At 52.0% G+C, this 19780-nt stretch overlaps 1 protein-coding gene across 4 annotated transcripts in view; it reads right to left on the bottom strand.

Annotated features, from left to right (window-relative positions):
- The window catches only part of AGRN (agrin), a 140939-nt gene that overhangs the window by 48893 nt on the left and 72266 nt on the right, over positions 1-19780 (bottom strand). The gene's annotated exons all lie outside the window — the stretch shown is intronic.

Genomic DNA, 19780 nt, shown 5'->3' on the forward strand with positions numbered 1-19780 from the left:
TCACACCAGTGGGGTTTGGGGAGGGTCTGCAGTGCACGGGGGAGCACCAGGATCACACTGGCAGGGCCAAAGATGGGGGGAAAAAGGAGCCAGCAAAGGGCTGCGTTTGCTCTCTGGTCTAGGCACAGCAAGATCCTTTCTTAGCTTGAGGTGAGGTGGAGGATGCCCGCTGAGGAGGAGGCAACCACTGGGCAGCTGCTCACTGCCTGCCAGGAGGCAGATGGTTGAGTTGGGTTCTTCTCCTGGGATGCCAAGGCTGCATATGCCCAGGGCAGAGAGGCTGAGCCAACCTCTGTACTACAACCACCCACCCCGAGGCCACGCACATGAGAATAACAAGAGGAGACTTCTGGGTCTGGTCAGCACAGCCTGGGAATGCTGTGAGGCAGCCGTTGCCCACTGCGGGCCAGCGGCTACCCTGCCCTGCTCTCTGCAACAACTCCTCCGTGCCTGAAAGGTGCAGAGCACACGATACGCAGCACAAAGGCCAAAGGTAAAGAGCAGCATGGACAGATGCGTCTGTAGTATCTGCAACACAGAGAAAGCTCCCTCTGAACGGGAGATCCTTCTGCAAGGCAGCGCCTCTGTTTGCCCCCGTGCATACCAATACAACCTACGTTAGCTCTACTGCAGTCTCTCCTTTGAGTGACTGAGCCCTGATGACCACAAAGGTAGGATTTGTGCTAGACGTGTTCAATCCACGTAAAGACAGGTGGGGAAGAGCTTGGGCTACAGCATGGTCCAAATGGAGTTAAACCTGTGTTCAGTCGCCCGTGCCTCCACCGCGCCCTGTGACCGCTCTCCCTCCAGGCTGCCTGTTCTGCTTCCTTCCGGCACAAGCCGGGGGAAGAAAGGGCTGTCACAGCTCGGCAGCGCAGCAGGGAGGCCAAGGCCCAGCCTCGTCAACACGGGGATGCCTCCAGCCCCACGGCGCTGACGTGGAGGAGCGTCCCCCGCCTTCCAGAAAGGGCGTGCATTGCCTAGGACCCTTCTGCTCAATCTTCTGCAAGTCCTCCGCAACACACCGTGCTTTCTGCTAACCAGCAAGAGAAAGGAAAGCCAAACAACAGGGGGAAAAAAAAAAAAAAGTCACCTGTCCCAGCATGGGACAGAACGTCCCACGCACACACACACGCTGCTTTATTCACTGTCGCTTATGCAAAGCGGACGAATCACGGGCCGGTGTCTCTCTAAAAGGAGATGCACAAAACTCTTTAGCATCACTAATCAGAGCAGCCTGCATAGAACAGTTCAGTATCTGAATTGCTAATAGGAAAGGTAATTTTAAATTTGAGGGAGGAAGGGCGGGATAGAGAAGACAGGAGCCTGCAAACTCAACTGTCTGCAGGTGAGACAGCGGGAACAAGAGATGGCAGAGCCCTTCTGCCAAGCGGTTACTGCCACAAGCACAGCCTTACAGCGCACTACGCACGCCTGTTGTGCCAGCAGCGCTCGAACACCGCTGCCCGCACGGTCACAACCTCCGCGCACAGCTATTCTGCAAAGGGGAGTCCCTGCACACGCACCTGCCGCACAGCTACAGCGGACACACGCGCAGCGGGCACCCTCCGACCCCCTCCGGGCAACGAGCACACCTTACCTGCCCAGTACCCTCCCACGCACACAATGTACGCGACAAACGGAGACTGACCTACATAATGACAGAAAGAGAAATTGTAAAAGGCAAAATAAAGTGCTCAGCGGTGGCTCATTTACACTTCAATTCTCAGGCATTCGCCTTTGGCTGCCTTGAGATTTTGAGCTCATATGCGCGGCAACAATGCACCGCTAAGAGACTGATACCAAATGAAAAAAGAATCCTCTTCCGCTCCTGCCCAACACCTAAAAGCAATTTATCATTTTTATGAAGTGCTTTGCATAGTCTCTCCCACTCTTCCCGCTGCTGCTCTTCTCTTCCTCTCTCTTTTTTAATGCAGATGAGCCTGAGGAACTCCGAGCTTAGAGGGTGCAGGGGCCAACAGCGAGCGAGCGAACGCGAAACGCAGGACAAGTGGGGACCCGTCCCGTCCCCCCTTCCTGTGCAACCAGGGTCTGCGGAGCAGAATAAGCGCGTAGCGCAGAATCAAGCTGACGGTCCCGGCGGAGGCAGAGACGGAGCTGCCTTAGAGAGCGGGCTTCTGCAGAGGGCAGGGGAAAGGGAGCCGGCGCGCGCGGCAGAGGCTGGCATGCAGAGCCAACTTGCAGCAGATTTCACTTAGCTACCTGCTCGAGGAAGACGGGGAGGATGAGAGGGAGGGACAGAGAGGTGCCTCCCCGGCTCTACACAGCGCAGAGAGGAGCCACCACAGCCCCAGCAGCGACGTGAACGGCACCCCAGCCGAAGGACGGCAGCTAGGCATGGTCCCAGGGCAAACGCAGCCACCATCTCCCGATGCTCAGAGGCAGCTAATGGTCCCACACCTTGTGCAGAGCCCTGGGTAGGCTTTGTCAGGCTACGCCGTTACCGGTATTAGCTAGCGTAGAGCTAGTTTGGGCTGTAAAAAAACAAGGCCATAGCACCAAGGATTGCACTGGAGCTCCTGCATTCCCAGGCAAGCTCTGTGCGTGCTGTCAAGCCTCCCTCTAGAGGGAGAACAGGCAGAAGACAAAGTAATTAAAGCTCAGGCTGAAGATTTGCTAGCTGGAACGGTCACCCGGACAATAGAGATCGCGCCCAGGGGAAAGACTGAGGAGGTGCTGAAAGACGCGTGAGCACAGACGCCACGCAACCACCCACCAAGAGCTGCACCAGTATCCTCCCACCCCAATGCAAGCGGGTGAGCAGGGACGTGGGCGACTGATGCTGCAGCAGCAAATCAACTGTTAATGCAGGGAAGAGAGGTCCATTGTGCTGGGGCTGGGGTGGAAGCAGTGGCTGGGCCGTATCCGTTTCCCAAATGCACACGCACTCATGCTCCCCCCCATCCCCGAGTTCCCCTTTCAGGTTAACCCAGGCCAATAGCTGCTGCTCTCTCTGATTGCCTGTCGCTGCCCCGGCCTGTCACAGCTGTGCATTAGCAGATGTCCCCCCCAGAGGAGCTCTGGGTGGGGACCGAGACCAGCTGGGGGAGGTCGGTCTTCTCACATGCTCTCCGGTAGCTGGCCGGCCACTGCCCTGCCAGTCTGTGCTTTGCCCCAAGTCACACGCCTGCCACCGACGGAGGCAAGACCTACGCGCTGCTTTTCATTTACCTTCAGCACGTGCTGGCCCAGTTTCATCAGCACGTTTGCAGATGAGGAAACCAGGGTAGGAAGAAGTTTGTCCAAAGTTACAAAGAAGGTGACAGAGACAGCGCTCTAATTTCTTGCCCTCTTCTGTTCTTGTCTTTTACCTCAAATGATTAAAAAAGAGCCTTCTACATCTCAAGGAAGGGTTTCCAAAGTGAACCACTGACCTAGTTCTGCTCCCGATGAAACCAAAGGAGTTTTTCACTAGACTCCAACTCAAGACAGCACTGAGCACATCAGGACCCCCATCCTAACGTACTTGTTGCTATTGTAGGGTCCGTTTTCTTTCAGCACTGGTCATGCATCAACGTCACTTTTGCCTCCGCTGCCATGCTGTCTGTTTCTCTTTCCAGGCCTAATGCAATTCTGCAGGAGCTAGCTGGCTAATCCAGTAGGAAAAAGGCTTTAAATATTGAACCGGACTTCAGGAGGAGTAAAGGGTGAGGCGCTGCTAATGATTTTGATTCTTTTTAAAGAAACTTTCAAAATTATTTATTCCGGTTTGGAGCCAAACTTAGATTTGTCACTTGTAAAGTGACCCTCTTCGTATTTGTTTCTCCCATGTGTATTTAAGAATCTCTTAATTTGAGAGCGTAAAAGCAACGGTAAATGACAGAAAAGCAATTAAGTGTTATAAAGTTAATCAGGTGATGCCATACAAATAAAACTGATTTTTCATCAGAACTGAACTTTCAGTCTGTCCTTCCACCTGGAACCATATATATGTGTGTGTGTATATACATATATTTTTATATCTAAAACAACACATTAGGGATACAGGCCAACATTTGAACAAAAGAGATGATACAGGGTATTTATTTGCCCCATGTTCCAACGGGGAGGCATCTGCTTAACACTGCAAAAAAACGATCTTTTACAGAATCTACATTTGACGGACACGCTTCCATTTTTCACTTACGTTCCAGTGAACTCCGTTATCGCGCGGAGAAGCCTCCGAACCGGGGTGCGTCAAAGCTGCCAGGCACTGCAGCGCTCAGGACATAAGGCTGAACGCCCAGGTGCTGTGGACACATCAGGGCAGGACTGAGGGCAGTGGGGCTATGGCAGGGTGAGATGTCAAAACATGGTGCTGCAGAATCACCTTTTGGGGGAAAAGAGTAGCCAGCTGCACTGATTTCCAGCGTTCAGGCCGAGAAACAGACAGAAGCGAGCAACAAAAATGCTTCAAACCAGAAACAAATTGTGACAAGCAAATTGGTTGTTTAAGTTTCTTTCACTTCTAATCATGTCTGATGTTACTGGTGAAGAAGCCCATTTGTTCGCAGTAGATGATTTTTAAAACTCAACCCAGTGATGCGGTTGGATGAGGCAAGCCTAGCATACCAACAAGAACGAAACAAAATACCTTAATTTCCCTGCCAGATCTGAGAGATGAAACAGGTTTATCATGCTTGCTAGGAAGACTCGGCCAAAAAAGCTCTGCAAAGCATGACATTCAGAGGGAGCTTCTTTCTTCCAAAAGCTCTCTCTCTCTGGCAGGATGCAAGAAGCAGTGACCATCGCTGACACGGAAGCAATACAAGTTGGGAAATCAGATACAAAAAGAAGAGGCTATCAGCCTAATTCCAGGATGCTCAGCACTAACCATGCCTTTCTGTCCCGCTTCCTATGAAGAGGGTCATCGCGCACAGAAGTACTTAGCTGAACCTGGGCAGAAAGCGGCGACAAGCGAGGCGCAAAGAGTTCTTCTAACGCTCGTACAGGACAGCTCCAGACAAACTCCGGGCAGCAGATGAAGCACACAGGAGTGCAAGAACCTCTTAACTTTGATCCCGGACAGTGTTGGAAACAAACATCCTATTAAACACTCCCCACAACAGAGGGGCTACAGACCGCTCCCCGTCTACAGCGCTGCTTGTTACTTCAAGCACCTCAGGGGCTGGGGCTTGTTCTCCTGGGCGTCAGGCCAAGACATAACAAAGGGACTGTCCTTGCCTTCACTCTCCACATTTGAGACAAAAACCGGGCAGAGAGAAGCGCAGAGATGGTGCTGGCCAGCATGACAAGCGAGTCACCTCTCAGTTCACCTAACTGTGAGATAAGTACCACACTCAAGGCACACACAGAGGGACCGAGGCTCTCCCTGCCTGCTGCCGCTCTGCTTGCATCCGTACCATGTTGCCACAACAGCGACCGCATATTTTCCTACCAGCGTGCCTTCTATGTCACCTAACAGACATGCCTGGCCCGGCCTGAGGAAACCCATGCCATGGCTGTGATTGGGACCAAGCCTGAAGCCTGTCTTATCTGCTGCAACCCTTCAGCCAAAGCCTTTTGAGCCAGGTATGATGGACACCTCCGTAGGGCAGATGCTGAGAGGCAGTGGTGAACTGGGGTCAGTATGAGCTTGCAACAGACGGAGTCTCTGATCTGGATTCTGGAGGCTGCAGCATATTGTGCCTGCTCCTCAGTCTGCGCAGGAGAGAGATGTTCTCCCAGCGCTCACTCTCTACATCCAAAACCATGCTTTGAAACCCTCTATAAAGCACACACTGAGGCTGGGCGGAGAGCGGATGTGAAGCAGCGCGGATCTGAAGCGTAGCGCGGCTCTGGTTAAATCATCCTAGAGCTGCACAGAAGCGTAGCAAGGCATTTGGCAAACGATGAGAGCGGCACTTGTCTGGACCAGACGAAAAGCTACGGCTAGGAGCTGACCTTTCCCAAACCTCCGGAGCCGCAGAAGACGAGGTGGAGAAACAACCCAAGTAAGGTATCTATACAACCCGCACGCAAGCCATTCAGAACAAGAGGGAGGGCTTGGGCTTATTGTAACCATGCTGAATCCCAGCCAAGCCTCTCTAAGTCTCTTAGTGCCACTGGAGCAGAAATAAAACAGTAATAATAAAAAGAGTGCACCTGCTGGGCAAGAGGGGGAAAGCAAAAGGTGTTGCTACACCTAAACCATGCTAACATGCTTCCTGCCACAAACGAGTCAACATGATTCCCATGGGTAGACAAAGCAGCCTCCTCTCCCCTGCTGAGCCGTGGCTGAATGCGCAAAAGCAAGAAAGGTCTTTAGAAGAGATCACGGGTAGGGAAGGGTGAGACTGGGTTTGGAGCCTCACTCCAGCTCAGATATGCTGTGCTCTGAGGCTCTGCCTTGCATCCTGCAGTGCGCACCTCATTCAAGACCAAGAGCATAAAAGAATGCTAGTGAGGGTTTCATGTCCTCCAGATGACTGGAGGCGGCGAGCGGGCATACCAAAGTGATCTGGCCTTTCCTCTGAACAGGCAGAGTAGGCGCTACCAGGGCTGAAGAAACAGGTCATAAGGGCACTCCTAATAGGTAACAGGAGCACATGCGGCAGCACTAACCCAGCCACAGCTGGAGCCAGGGCCTTCCTCCCCTCCCACAGAGACGAGCAGATGGAGGAATGAACTCAGATGTCATTACGATATCCTTTTACTGCACACACCAGCCTGCAAGGCAGACCTCACCTGGCCGGGCGGACTTGCAGCGTGGAGCGTTTGTCAAAAACCCAAAAGGCGAAAGAGCGGATGGCTCCGCCCGAAAGGCAGAGGTAATGCTTACCCTAACCAGGCACAGGAAACAAATAACACAAGTCACCTATGGAAATGCTTTCCTCTGTCCTGCCAGTGCTGCCTGTGGCCCAGTACTCAGATGGTTGGGGTGGGATGCCTGCAGCAAAGAACTAGGAGAGAAGGAAAGGGGAGAGGAGAGCTAAGAAGCTGAGAGGAACTTCTAGGGGCATATCTACACTGGCAACTGAAACAGGGGTGGGAACAGTGAGAGTCAGGGTTGCAGAGAGCTTCTTACTGTGGTTTGGGCCCTAAGGTGCTGGCACTCATCTGAAACGAGCTGCCCCTGCTGAATGAAGGATAACTAGCCAGGCTCCTGCCCAGGGGTAATGACACTGGTTTAAATCCAAGCCTTCCATCCCATCCTTGACACTTCCTCAGGCAGCCCCTAATTAGCAGCAGGAAGGGAGAGGGATGCTTCATTACCATGAAAGCCACTGCCAAAGTTCAGCTGAGCATTTCCCTGAGTGGGGTGTGCATGGCACAGGTGGCTGGTACTCCAAGAGGAGCTGCCAGGGCAGATGGTGCCAGCTCCACCTCCTTGCCTCCTACAGTGCCTGCAGATGTCCAGAGAACAAGGCTGGAAGGACAGCTGAGAATAGGACATTTCCACTGCGGCCAGCAGAGAGGACCAGAGCCAATGGGAGAACAGCTACGAGCTGCTGAGGCTTCCCGCAGGCAGCTCTGCTCTGCAGAGAGGTGCAGGAGTGGATGTGAGGGTGCACAGCAAGATGGGAGCTGCCAGCAAGAGGGGAAGTACCTGGTGGCCACCTCTTCGCCTATGCTTTTAGGGCCCTACTTCAGGTACACCAAGGACTCAGCTGGCTGCGCGTTTGCTCCTGGAAGCACGGAGAAGGGTTTGCCTCCTTGGGGAGAAGGCTGATGCTGGAGTAAAGGCACTGCTTGAGCTGGGCCCAAGAGACCGGGCAGAATTAAGATTCTCCACAACACGCACACACACATATACTGCCCCATCTTGGCATGTTCCCAGGCCTGAGGCGTATGCTGCAAAGAGAGCACCAGTAACGATATGTGCATGCAAAGGGCTATGTTTGTGCTATCGCAACCCCCCTCCTCCCCCCATATACACACATTTGCACTATGCTCTCCTTCAGCCCTCCGTATCCTAAAAAACGCAGCAGCCAATGAAGAAAGCTGTGCATTGCCCTCCGCAGCCTGAGGCCAACACCCTGCACCCCTCTCTCAGCTGCCAGTCCTGGCTGCACCACGTTTCGCACCAAGTACTGCAGCTAGACCTGCTGGGCCGACTTCACAACCCATCCCAGCCTCCTTCAGAGCCTCCTGGCATGGAGCAGTGAGAACAGGCATCAGAGAGACAGGACAGCTGGGTTCAGGCTGGAGGACAGCAGCTTCTGCTTCCAGCTTCACAGCCTCAACTCGCCATCGAATTCTGTGCCCTGGTTTTCCCATTTACAAAAAAATGGAGATAATAATAATCATCAACCCCAATATCAGTAGGTAAATAGCTTGATGTGAGTAGTAGGGATTAATAATAAGCTGGCTTCGTCAAGTGCTTTGAGATCTTGAGGTGAAGAGCTCTATCTAATAAGCCCCAAGCGTTCACACTCCATTTATGATTATTGTTATTAAACTGGAGAAACATTTTAGGATTTTAATGTCAAAATTGCTCTTTTCCACTGCACAAAAAAAAGAAAAAAATTACTGGAGCAGCTTGCTGATTGCTTACTGCACACCCCCCGAGCTCTTCACACCGAGTGCCTCCCGCCTTGTCCTGGCAGTGCCCAGGCCACACAGCCCGGCCACCACCATGAAGTACCAGAGTGGCACACTGGCAGACACAGTTCTGCCCCCTCAGCCGTTGCGACCCCCAGGACTGTAGCCTTCTCAACAGGAGCCTTGACAAGGGAGGAGCAGGTCCCTGAATATCCACAGAGGAGGGGGAGATGCCTAGAAAACATCCAGAAGAATCCTAACAGTTTCTTCCTTTCCCCAGCCAAGTTTGTCTGCTGAAGGCAGAATGTGCATTTCCCAGCCTGGACTGGCTCCAGACCATAGAGGAGTCTGTCCCTTCTCCGCATAGGCTGAGAAAAACAATCAGAAAAACACAGTGGGAAACACGATTAACACTCATGGGTGGGAGAAAGGAGGGTGGGATTTACCTGCTTTCACGGCTTAAAGCGTCTCTGACAACAGAAAAGGGGTAGGAGAGTGGAAAGACTGATAAAACCCTATAGCCACACCGCTGTGCTCAGGTTAAACGTAGCCAAGAATCCCTGCAGCAAGGAATGCGGGCAGGAAAAGGAGAGAAAAAGGAGGACTTCCCCAGCAGTGCACACAGGCAGGTCAGGGCAATGTCCACCTCCAAGGACCCGCTAGTAACTGACCTGAGACCATCAACACCATCATGTGCTCCCAAGCAGCTCCACGTTCCTTTCTGATGCGGACAGGGAAGCGAGAAAGGCTCTGAATTTCTAGTACAGAGCCAGAACATCCTCCTTTGAGCTGCCACACTCTTTCCCTTGCTACCCACTGTCAGGCAACCCAGGTACACCAGCCAAGTGACCCCACCAGGGCTCCTGGCTCATCCAGGTCAAGAGACTGCTCTGTGACCAGAAACAGGCTGACCTACCAGATGCTAAGCATAATGCCACCCCTACTGTAGGCAAGGATATTCAAGGATAAGAATAAGCTTAAAGAAGCTTTGGAGTGGCTAAGCCCATGCTAACCACACAGAGCAGAAAGAATTTGTCCAGGGAAAATATCTTCATCCTTTGTCATATCATATGCTGGGTAGGGATTTGGCAATCTTGTTAATAGGACGAGTCTGAAACTAAAAAATGAAGATGTCCATGCCAAATGCGCGACAGCGTAATCTTTTAAACAAATGCTAATAGACTAGAAACTCTTCTCTGGAAAGCAGCAAGTGCTCCATTTCTTTAGCCATTTAAAAGCAGACCAGATAAGGCACTGGGAGATACAGAGTGGAGAGCAGCCCTGTATTGGCTAGGATTGCATTACAGGGAAAAAGCTGTGATGATCTAGTATATATTTCCACATTCCTAATACATGCTGACAGTTACCAAGCTGACATGCATCTCTACTTCCCACCTACCACTATTCCCCACTTGGTCCTCCTGGACCAGTGGGCCAAACCAGCGACCTGTCCTGACCCAAATCCTGCCTCAAAGCAACCAACATCAAATGCCCATGTAAAAGAGGTGCAGCCACCATCATGAAGCAGTTGAGAAACCATTTAAGAGTGGTGGAGTGCTCTTAGAGCCCAGAGGACTCAGAGAGGAGACTGTGATAAACCTGCCCTGACACTGTCCCTCAGCCAGAAGACAGGAACTGCGTGCAAGGTGCTTGCATGTGTAATAGCAATGGACAAGAGCATGCGTGCAATAAATCTCTAGGTCCTGGAGCAGAGGTTAAGCCTTCTCTTGGGAGAAGGGACAGTGCGCTACCACAGCAACATGAGCAAACCTGCCCTGTTGCCATCCAACATATGAGGACGCTATTGGTGTGAAAGCCGGAGAGAGCAAGCAAAACGCAAGGGAGAACTGCTTTTGCAGTTTCTTTGAGAGGAAAGAAGAGAGAAATGCAAGGCCCAGGGGGTGGGCACACCAGCCCTGGGGAAGGAGCCATGTGCATGTGTGTCAGGACAGCAAAGGCCAGCATTAATTCTGCATGAGACCGAGGTGCATGTTGCCATGGCGATGAGTTAGGCTGGCGCTCCAGCCCAGACTCTCATCTGTGCACATTTACTCCTCTTCTTGGGCCCACCCTCCCTGCCATCAATATTAATTATATCAGCCACAGCTTGTTTGGTGAGGGAGAAGGAGCCTGCTGCTCTGCTCAAAGGCAGGAGAGGCCCCCCTGTCGCAGGGCTGGGAGAGCCTGGGTGCCCCCACCACGGCACTGGCCACAACCAGCTCAGCACCTCCAGGGGCCACGCAGGGATCAGCACCGGCTCTCCTGGGAAAGCAGCGCAGGGGCGTCACACTGGGTATGGTTAACACCACGCCACTTAACCCCAGCGTTTTCGCTTAGAGGCTCTACCCTTGGTGCAACGGGAGCAGGACAAGGGGAACGTTAGCTCCAAGCCCCAGTTCTGCTCCAGGCCTGCACGAGGCCCGTCCTCACCCGCTTGATGCCACGTCCCTGCCTACAACGTGGGACACTGATCCCACTGCAATGCCACTGAAACGAAACAGATCTGGAAAGCTGCCGTTAACCTCCTTGCACAGTGTCAGGGGAGCTGGAAACGTTGGCTCCTTGTTTCTACGAGCCACCATTACTGAGATAGAAACAGGAGAAGAAGAAAGTCACCTCTCCTGTCCCCTGTCATCCCTTCCTCCTCAAGCTGGTAAAGGCAGCCTGGCCCCTCTCAGGGCTGCAACCAGCAATGCCTGCCAGCGTGCTAGGCGGACAAAGGAGAAGTAGGAAGAGCACTGACTACATGTTTCCATAATTAAAGGAGGGGGGGAGGAAAAAAAAAAAAAGAGTTGATCAGCTGGAAGATCTAAAAGTAAAACCATGTGCGGGAGGCACAGAGAGCTGGTGGTGAGCAAGGTGAGGGTGGTGCTGGGGGAGGGCAGGGCAGAGCAGGGAGGAGCTTAAGGCATCATGTTCTCAGAATATGAAACATCAAAGTCACTCTTGCAAATCAAGCATCATCTTAAAAGACTCTCATTAATCTGTCACACGCTCCCTTGCGAGAGCGGCTCTGAGCAGGCTAATCACTGGAAGAATGCATCAGCCTTTATCAGAGAGAGGAGCGGGTTGGAAAGGCGCTCCACAGCGGATGCAGACAAGAAGCCTGCCTCAGCAGCCAGCTCCTGCTGTCCCGCCGGCGCACCCCAGCGCGCACAAACCCCTCCCAGCCTTCCCAAAGATAAAGCAATAAAAGGCATGAATGTGCCCTGAGGGGACGCTCTGCAAGGCGGACTGAAGACAGCTCAACGCACACAAAGAATACACCCAGATGGGAGGGCAGCCTGGATGCGGCCCACGCAAGGAAGGGAAGCAGAGGCAGGAAATAGCCATAGTTGGACTGGGTTGTTCCAACCTGTCTGCAGGGGCCATGAGCTGCAAAACAAGAGTGCCAAGCGTTTACAAATCAGGGAGATTAGAGAGCTCAGCAAGGAAACAGTTCTTGGAAATGAGGGCTGCAGCGGTCTGTATGGCTGGAGGGAGGAGGGTTCCTCCCCAGGAGCACCAGCTCCAAAGGCAGCACTCAACTGCACTGTCAGGCAAACCCAGCGCACTGCCATTTGCTGACCTTTTCCAGGCCTCAGGCATTCAAGGCACCAAGCTCTGGCAAGCCTTTCTGCAAGGTCTGCTTGCACTCTTTTGAAGGAGTTTGCTCATGCCCATGGATCTTGCCTAGCCTTACTCCTCCTGCTCTCCCTTTGCTCTTTATATTAAATGTTAACGGTAGTGACTGCATCTTAAAGCCACACTGGTCTAAAATAAGTTTGGCCGGGCCAGGACTGGCCTCCCTGCTCACTGCGCCATGTCTGTTCTGGGTTGACCCTTTGCCACTGGCCAGAGAGGGCTGCCCAGCGGGTTGGCTTAGGAAGCAATCTTGTGCTAAAGGCCCCTGGCCAGAAGGGGAGGTATTTAGCCTTGGTGACCCTGGCAGGTTGAGCACGAGCTCCGCAGGAGGGAAAATACTCCATGTGGTATCTCAGCCCAGCACCCCTTCCCTGAGAGGAGCTCGATCTCTTCTTTCTGGCAGCATGGGATGTCTGCCTTGGGCCAACCACATCCCAGCACACCTGGAGCACAGCCACACAATTACAACGGCTCCTCTTCTCAGCAAACATTTTCCTGTCACCAAAAGAGCGCAGCTCACATTGTGTCGCTGCAACCTTGGGAAATGTTCCCAGAAAGACAACGTTCACTTGTCAAGAAAACCTCTTTGGAAGCAACGAAGCGGCAGTATTTGCAGGGGCCTGACTTGGGAGCTTGTAGCAACGCCATGACTTTCTCTGTAAGGTATTATGCAATAACTCCAGCATGCTACACAGGAGAAGAGAAGAGACGATAGAGCACCTTAGGCCCTTGCTTCTTTGTCACAACTCTCCAGGGCTAAATGCCAGAAAGATGGTCTTGAGAGACATGAGGCAGAGACCTGGGGAAGTCAGGCAAGCTTGGGGATTTGCTGCCTCAGCAAGGACCCGATATGGGGAAAAACAGAAATATCTTAACACTTCTCCCATCTGCTCCTTCCCCAAACTTCAGCCTCATAACATGAAAGTGCATAAATTGATCCCCAAGGGAAAGCTCAAACCTCAGTGTAAATGGAGAAAAAAAATGCTCTCAAGAGATCAAAAGTGGTGTCTAATAACTGCAGCTACCTTATCTACCGTTTAGCTTTTTGAAGAGCTATGTTTAGCATCTCTCCTCTCTCCAGAGCAACCCTGAACCAGTTTGAACTGGTTTAGCTGAAGCACGCTTTGCTGCGATATTCAGGGTACAACGTGCTCCAGCAGACCCTGCTTGAGCAGGGGGCTTGGACTAGATGATCTCCAGAGGTCTCTTCCAACCTCGGCCATTCTCCGATTCTGTGTACGCTGAATCTTTCCCCTCCGGTTTTACTCTAGCTAGGAACACGGGCACCAAAGAAATCTAGTGAAATACTCGGGTCTCTTGTGAGGAACTCATGACACAACACACATCTAAGCTCTCCAGTTCCAGGCTAACATGCTAAATCATCAGGCCAGCCTCAAACTCTCACTGTCAGCAGGGAAACACAAGCCCCAGGCAGGGTGTTATAGATGGGGCAGTCACTACCTTGCATTCATCAGTCCTCTCTTTGGCACGGTCTGGTTCAAGCCACCCAGCTCACGCACTAAGCGATAGCAGCACCCAGAGAGCTAGCTGGTTTTTCTGCACCCCTTTGAAGAGGTTGGTGACCTCTCCTTCCCTCCTGATGCTTCCTGCCAAAGTCTTCCCTCCACAAGCAGACCCTCTGGCTGCTGCACCATCACCTCACAGTCCCATGAAGCAAATGTTATCAGAAAAAAGAAAGACGAAACCAAAAATATCACCATGGTGCTGTCACTGCAGGACCCAATGGGCCAGCTAGGGCACATCCTGGCTTTACTCTGGGAGCATGATGGTCATTGGTCACAGGGCAAACAGAATAACGTTTCGGGTCACTGTGATGTTTGAGGATACTACCGGGGTCCAGCCTCATGCTGCATCCAGCCCAAAGCTGCATCACACTAGCACAGCATCAACAATACTTCTGCCCATATTTTAGTGAAGTATCAAGGAACTAGGAGGCACTATGTAACTAAAAGGGAGCAGCTGGGCAAAGAAAGGACAAAGCTGCCGAGAAGCCTGCTGTAAAAATTTAACCTTGTGCAAACAGAGTGATTTTTGTTGTTACGTGATGTGACAAGCATTCCCACCACGCTTCGATGCCCCCAAGTTCCTCTTTGCACAGCAAAGCTCCACACTGGCTCCCTCAGAGGGGAAGGAAGGGTGGCAAGCCCAGCTCTTATAAGTGGAGGATCAATGGGAAAAACACAGCTCCATGCTAATTGCAGAGAGCAACTGCATAGTGTTCATGGCCTTTGGAAGCCGGTATAAAAAAAAAGGATGAGATGGGGCTATCTGGAAGGCAGCAGGTAATACATACCGAGAAACCGGAAGTCGTTCATATGGCCAAGCCCACATCTTTCCTTGAGAGCTGTCCTCAGAGCCCTGCTATTTTAGGCAGATGTTTCAGTTGGTCTCTCCCTTCCCTCAGCCTCCCTCTCTTCCACAGCTGATCAGGTTAAGAGCACAGCTGCACAGACACCATCACCAGTCGCGCTGCCGGCAGCCAGCTGCCAGGGAAGGCTGCTCTTGCTCGTCTCAGACCCAGGCCTTGGCAAAGTAGACACTACTTAGCAATAATTGGGCTTGTGACAGGAGTACTGAAAACACAGTAAGACAGGAGAGTATCTAAACAGTTTAGAAGCCACCACAGCTCTGAGGCACCCGCCATGCCCCAAACACGGGCGTTCTCCGTGAAGCACTCCTCTCTCCTCCCACACGTGTACTTTCCACTTCTCTGACAGACAGGAGAGGTCAGAGCAGCCCAGCAGCCACTGCGGGACTGCAGGGAGCATCAGCACAGCACTGACGGGGTGGGCACCGTGCTCTAAGGCCTTCAGTGAGATTACTGCTGCAGTGGATCAAACCTCACCACTCAAGCTGCTGAAAGTCAGCTACATACCCTTCAAACTGCATGAGCAGGAAAGAGCTAATGGCTGGGAACACCACTGGTGGGGAGAGGAAGAGGAGTGAGGGGGCTTTGTGCAGGTGCGAGAAAAGCCACGGGGCTGGCAAAGGCATCTGTGGGCAGACAGAAGAGAGACAGGTCTGTAAGACCTCCTCCCATCCTACTAACTGAGCCCAGCCCCTCCATGAAGCCTGGGCTATGAATTCACTTTGCAGGATCCCAGTCTTATTTTGGTCTGTGTCAAAAGAGAAACAGGCTGGGATTAGCAGCCAAAGCCAGCAGGGTGTTCCAGGACAGCCATGCACAAAGGGAAAGAAATTGAAGAGCTTGTGTTTTATTTTAAGTTATGTTTTCACGGCTTCCCTCCTAGTGTGATTGAGTGTTCCCTCCCCTGCCCCCTGGAGCAAGCACAGAGAGAAGTGCAAAACTGCCTTCTAGCTCCTTCTTGCTCTAGCTTCTAGCTGCTTTGAGAAAATAAAAGGCCAAGGCTGCCTTCAACGGGGACAGGAGAAGGGGAGGCTCAGCATGGATTTGGTAGCGAGAGGAAGAGGTGGACAGCATACATATCTCCCAGGCTCTGGGCCAGGGCCCAGCCTTCTTACTGCCACTGCACTGCAAGGTTTAACCCTCTTTAAAATAGCATCCACTAGGCACAAGGCAGAAGAAAGTATCACTTTGGGTGAGGGAAGATAAAGTGCTCATTTTAGCCTAATGGGTAGGGTACTGCATTAGTCTGCTCTGAAGAGCCAAGATGTCCAAGTCTGACCCTCATAGCACAGCACAATTAGCCAATAAGCCACCCACCAGGGCTTTCCTCATCTTCTCTTTCATTTTGCAAGCTCCTTCCAGCTGATGGACCTGCACCAGCACCAAAGCATTTCAGCACAGCGGCAGGCACTGGATACAACCATCTTTGTCCCGGTTTCACAAAGACCTGAGGCCCACCGTCACTGGAGGGCCAGACCACGTCTGAACCTGGGAGCCACCTTTTCCAGCTCCTCACCCATTGTCAGCCACGCGCTTGGACTTCCTCAGGAGCAGCTTTTCCTGCAGGACTGATCTGCTCATCCTGATGCCGTGCAGGTGGTCTGTGGGCAGCACGCATAACCTTACAGGGCAGGTGAAGGGAGCTAAGCACCTTATGTGACTTCTAAGCCCAAGGCAATTTATTTCTTCCTCCTTACATCTGTGCCAATATGTTAGAGCCAGAGGAAGCTGCTCATCAGAATTATGGGATGCTAATTAAACAATCAACTAAAATTAAGGAGCATCTTCCCCTGGTGAAACATCAGACACAAGAAGCAAGACTAGGACCACTGACCTGTCCACTGATCTGTGGTTTACACTCAGACACAGCAAATGCCCTCTGATGAAGGGAACCACAGCCCCATGCTGGCAGATAAGGCCTCTCCCATACACGCTGCCTCACATGGACTCTCTATGCCCCGGCTTCACCTCTACAGCAGATAAGAGACAGAAGCCAGGTCACAAAATCCAGTCTCCTCCAATGACAAGCACATAGCAATGTGCTACTGTCACAACTGTCTATTCCAGCACCTGGGAAAAGCTAATAGATCTATCTCATCATCTCCTGGCTTTTGGAACAGCGATCTCACCTAGCTCAACTACAGTCGCTGCAAACTGGCACCTTTCATTTAAAATTACCATTAAAAAACAGTAGATTAGCAGCTTGTGACTGAATGCACTTGCAGTTTCCCAACAACACCTTGCTGTTTCTAGCAGAAGCATCCTCTTCTCAGGGATGCAAGGTAGACCCTCCAGATTCTTGCTGTCTCAGAATGGCCAATGCAGAGGCTCAGTCTGCAGAAACTCATCAACTGATCACCCACAGGTCGGGAACATGTTACAGTCCCCCCCTTTGGCACAAATCAGATTCTCAGTGGCATGTAGCACCTTTCACACCCAATGAAGAGACAGATTGCTACCAGCAGGGACGCTAGGAAGCGGTCCCTTACAGGGCTGGCAACACCACAGGCAACTGTGTCTTCATGGCAGAGGGGATTCTGTCTGGAGAGAGAACCACTGGAGGGAAAAGGGAGCCGGCCTGAAGAGGACAAAGCCAGAGCAAAGTACTGATGAGAGGATACCCAGCAGCCACGGTAAAGACAATGCTCAGGACTGATGGCATTTTAGGATTAATCAGCTAACGGCAGACGAGAAGAGCCAGCTGCACCAGCATTTCTCTGCCTAACCCCCTGCCTGGGCCAGCCAAGCTCTGCTCTGCGCACCCTGTTATTTATCTTGTGCCAGGCACAACAAAGCATTTTTTTCCAATATTTCATTTCTCAGATGTCCTCGTCTCATGCATCACCACTGCTTTTTTTTTTTTTTTTTTTTAAAAGCAAGTGCTGAACACTGCGCCCTTGGTTAGGTGAGCGGTGCAAAAGGTTGCACCAGCATCACTCTATCCATGCCTGCCAGAAAAAAAATGGGTCTCCAGCCCTCTCTGCCTTCTCAACTGTTTCCAAACTCAGAGGGGACAGGACCTGAACCTTCCCCACAGCTGGCTGATACCATGAACACACCAGCAAAGCTGAACGGAGACCAGTAAAAGGGCTGGCTCCCACCACTCCCAGAGATATATCATGATTTCCCCCTTCCACAAGGGATGCCTGCTGGGGACAGGCTCAAGCAAGATGTCATTCAGACACTTGGTGCAAACTCCAGGCTTGATCCAGGAAGCCCCTCCCGGGTTAGCAAGAAACCAAAACCCACAGACCCAAAAAGCTGGTGCTAGCAAAAGGGGCTAAACAGAATGCTCGAGCCTGTGCCACACCAAGAGGGATTTTTTCCTCTCTTGCAAGGCTATAAGAGCAGCATGGGCAGACAGTACTGGCTAGACCCTGCCAGGGAGGTCCCAAGCTGCAGCTTGCCCTGTTCTGCCCTGCTCTCAGCCCTTTGTTTCTGCACATGTAAAAGGAAAAGACGCTCCCCAACACCAGAAACAGTACCAGAGCATGTAAGTGGGGATGGCTGGAGCTGAACTTCCCACCAGTGAGGCAGGGCCCTGGCTCTTCTTCCCCCACTCCCACATGAGCAGGACAGCTTTGTATCACAGCTGCTGGTCTCATCTCTAGAGCCATCTGCTGTTGGCTATGCCATCACGCTTAGCACAGACCTCACTAATGACTACCCGAGCAGAGATGGCTTTCAGGACCTCTGCAGAGCACTCCAGGAGAGGCGGGAGGCAAAGAGAGATGGACTGATAGGGGGGACAGTCCAGGGTAGGCTGCACTTAAGAGCCTGATGCCTCATCCCATTATTTCCACATGAGCAGCCAACCCAGCCCTCACTAGCATGGTGCCACGGCTTTGAGGAGGTTATTGTTTGCTCTGCCCTCAGCAGGGCAAACAATAAAAACAATCTCATCTCCTGCACATGACTTCACCGAGAGATGCTGCAAACAAACAGAAATCAAACCTGTCATCACAGATGCCGCAAGAACAAGGCGAGGGGGAGGAGAGACGCTCCACCTCCTCCCCCATCATCTCCTTCCCTCCAGGGGATGCAGGAAGGCACAGCCCACTCTGCCTGCCCCCCACACAGCACCTGCCAACCCAGCTCCACACCTGCCCTGGGGGGGACACAGCTGAGCCAACATCCACCTACTCTCCAGCTCCTTGCACAGACACTCCCCAACACATCCCAAGTGCAGAAGGAGAAAGGAGAAGAATTAGCCAGCTAAAATGCAGGGGCCATTTGCTCAGCTGGGAAAATGGGAACAGCCTTCAGTGGAGCAATGCATTTAAGACAGCCCAGCCTTAAGACTCTACAGAGTTTAGCAAAACCCCACCCAGCTGCAGGAACGCCAGTGGCATTACAGATTTAGGAGAAAGTAGTGAGCTAACAGCATTAAAGGGCCTTGTTTTGAAAGGAAGCAGAGACCATTCCATAAATTAATCAGCGCTTGAAGAGTTTTCTAGGCTAGCGACTGGCGTCTAAAGAAAAGGAAGACATAAACAGCACATGAGTACTAATTAGGGACACCTCCCTGCTGCCTTAGGAAGTCTTTCACCTCCAGCATCACCCGAGCACCAGAGGAGTGGTCATCGTGGTAGCACCTTCTCCATATGCAGGACGGGGTCTTTGCGGAAAAGATGCTGAAGGTGTGGAAAGCCACTTCCTTCCTAAGAAAACTGAGGTTTGACGTTGCCAGGGCAGAAAACGGCTTGCTGTCTAGCTTCGCATCACTGTTTGGAAAGGAAAAGAATGACAACAAACCCTCTGGTATTAGGGTTTCCAGATAAAAATTCCAAGTTGCAGACGCTCAGATGGTACAAATGGGCAGAGGTCTATTGGCTCAGCGTGCAGGATCCCACCTAGTGGCGGTGAGCCTTTCTGTCATTCACAGAAACATGCAGATCTGTAGTAGCTGAGGATCCGGCCCAGAATATAAAGAGGTGACAAGCCTTAAGGGAGCACAGCTGGAGAAAAAGCAATTGACTGGACCTGCTACGTTTGACACTGGCGTTATGACACTTCAAGTACTGGACACAGCCCCTTGCCCCAGAGCACATACCTCCTGCTGAGACCCACTGAGTCCTTGCCTGTCCTTTTTGTCACGCTATCACATACTGCTTGGGGAAAACAAATGTGAGGCAGTGAGACAGAGGCCCCTCCCTTGTCCACCTCTCTGAGATGTAGCCAGTTGTGAGATGGGGAGAAGGGTTAAACCACTCATCAGCCACTTCCCTAAACTGAAGCCCATCAACAGGACAGCCAGGCACAGATCTTACTAACATAACACCT

This window comes from Struthio camelus, chromosome 21, assembly GCF_040807025.1.
Source record: "Struthio camelus isolate bStrCam1 chromosome 21, bStrCam1.hap1, whole genome shotgun sequence".
NCBI lineage: Eukaryota > Metazoa > Chordata > Aves > Struthioniformes > Struthionidae > Struthio > Struthio camelus.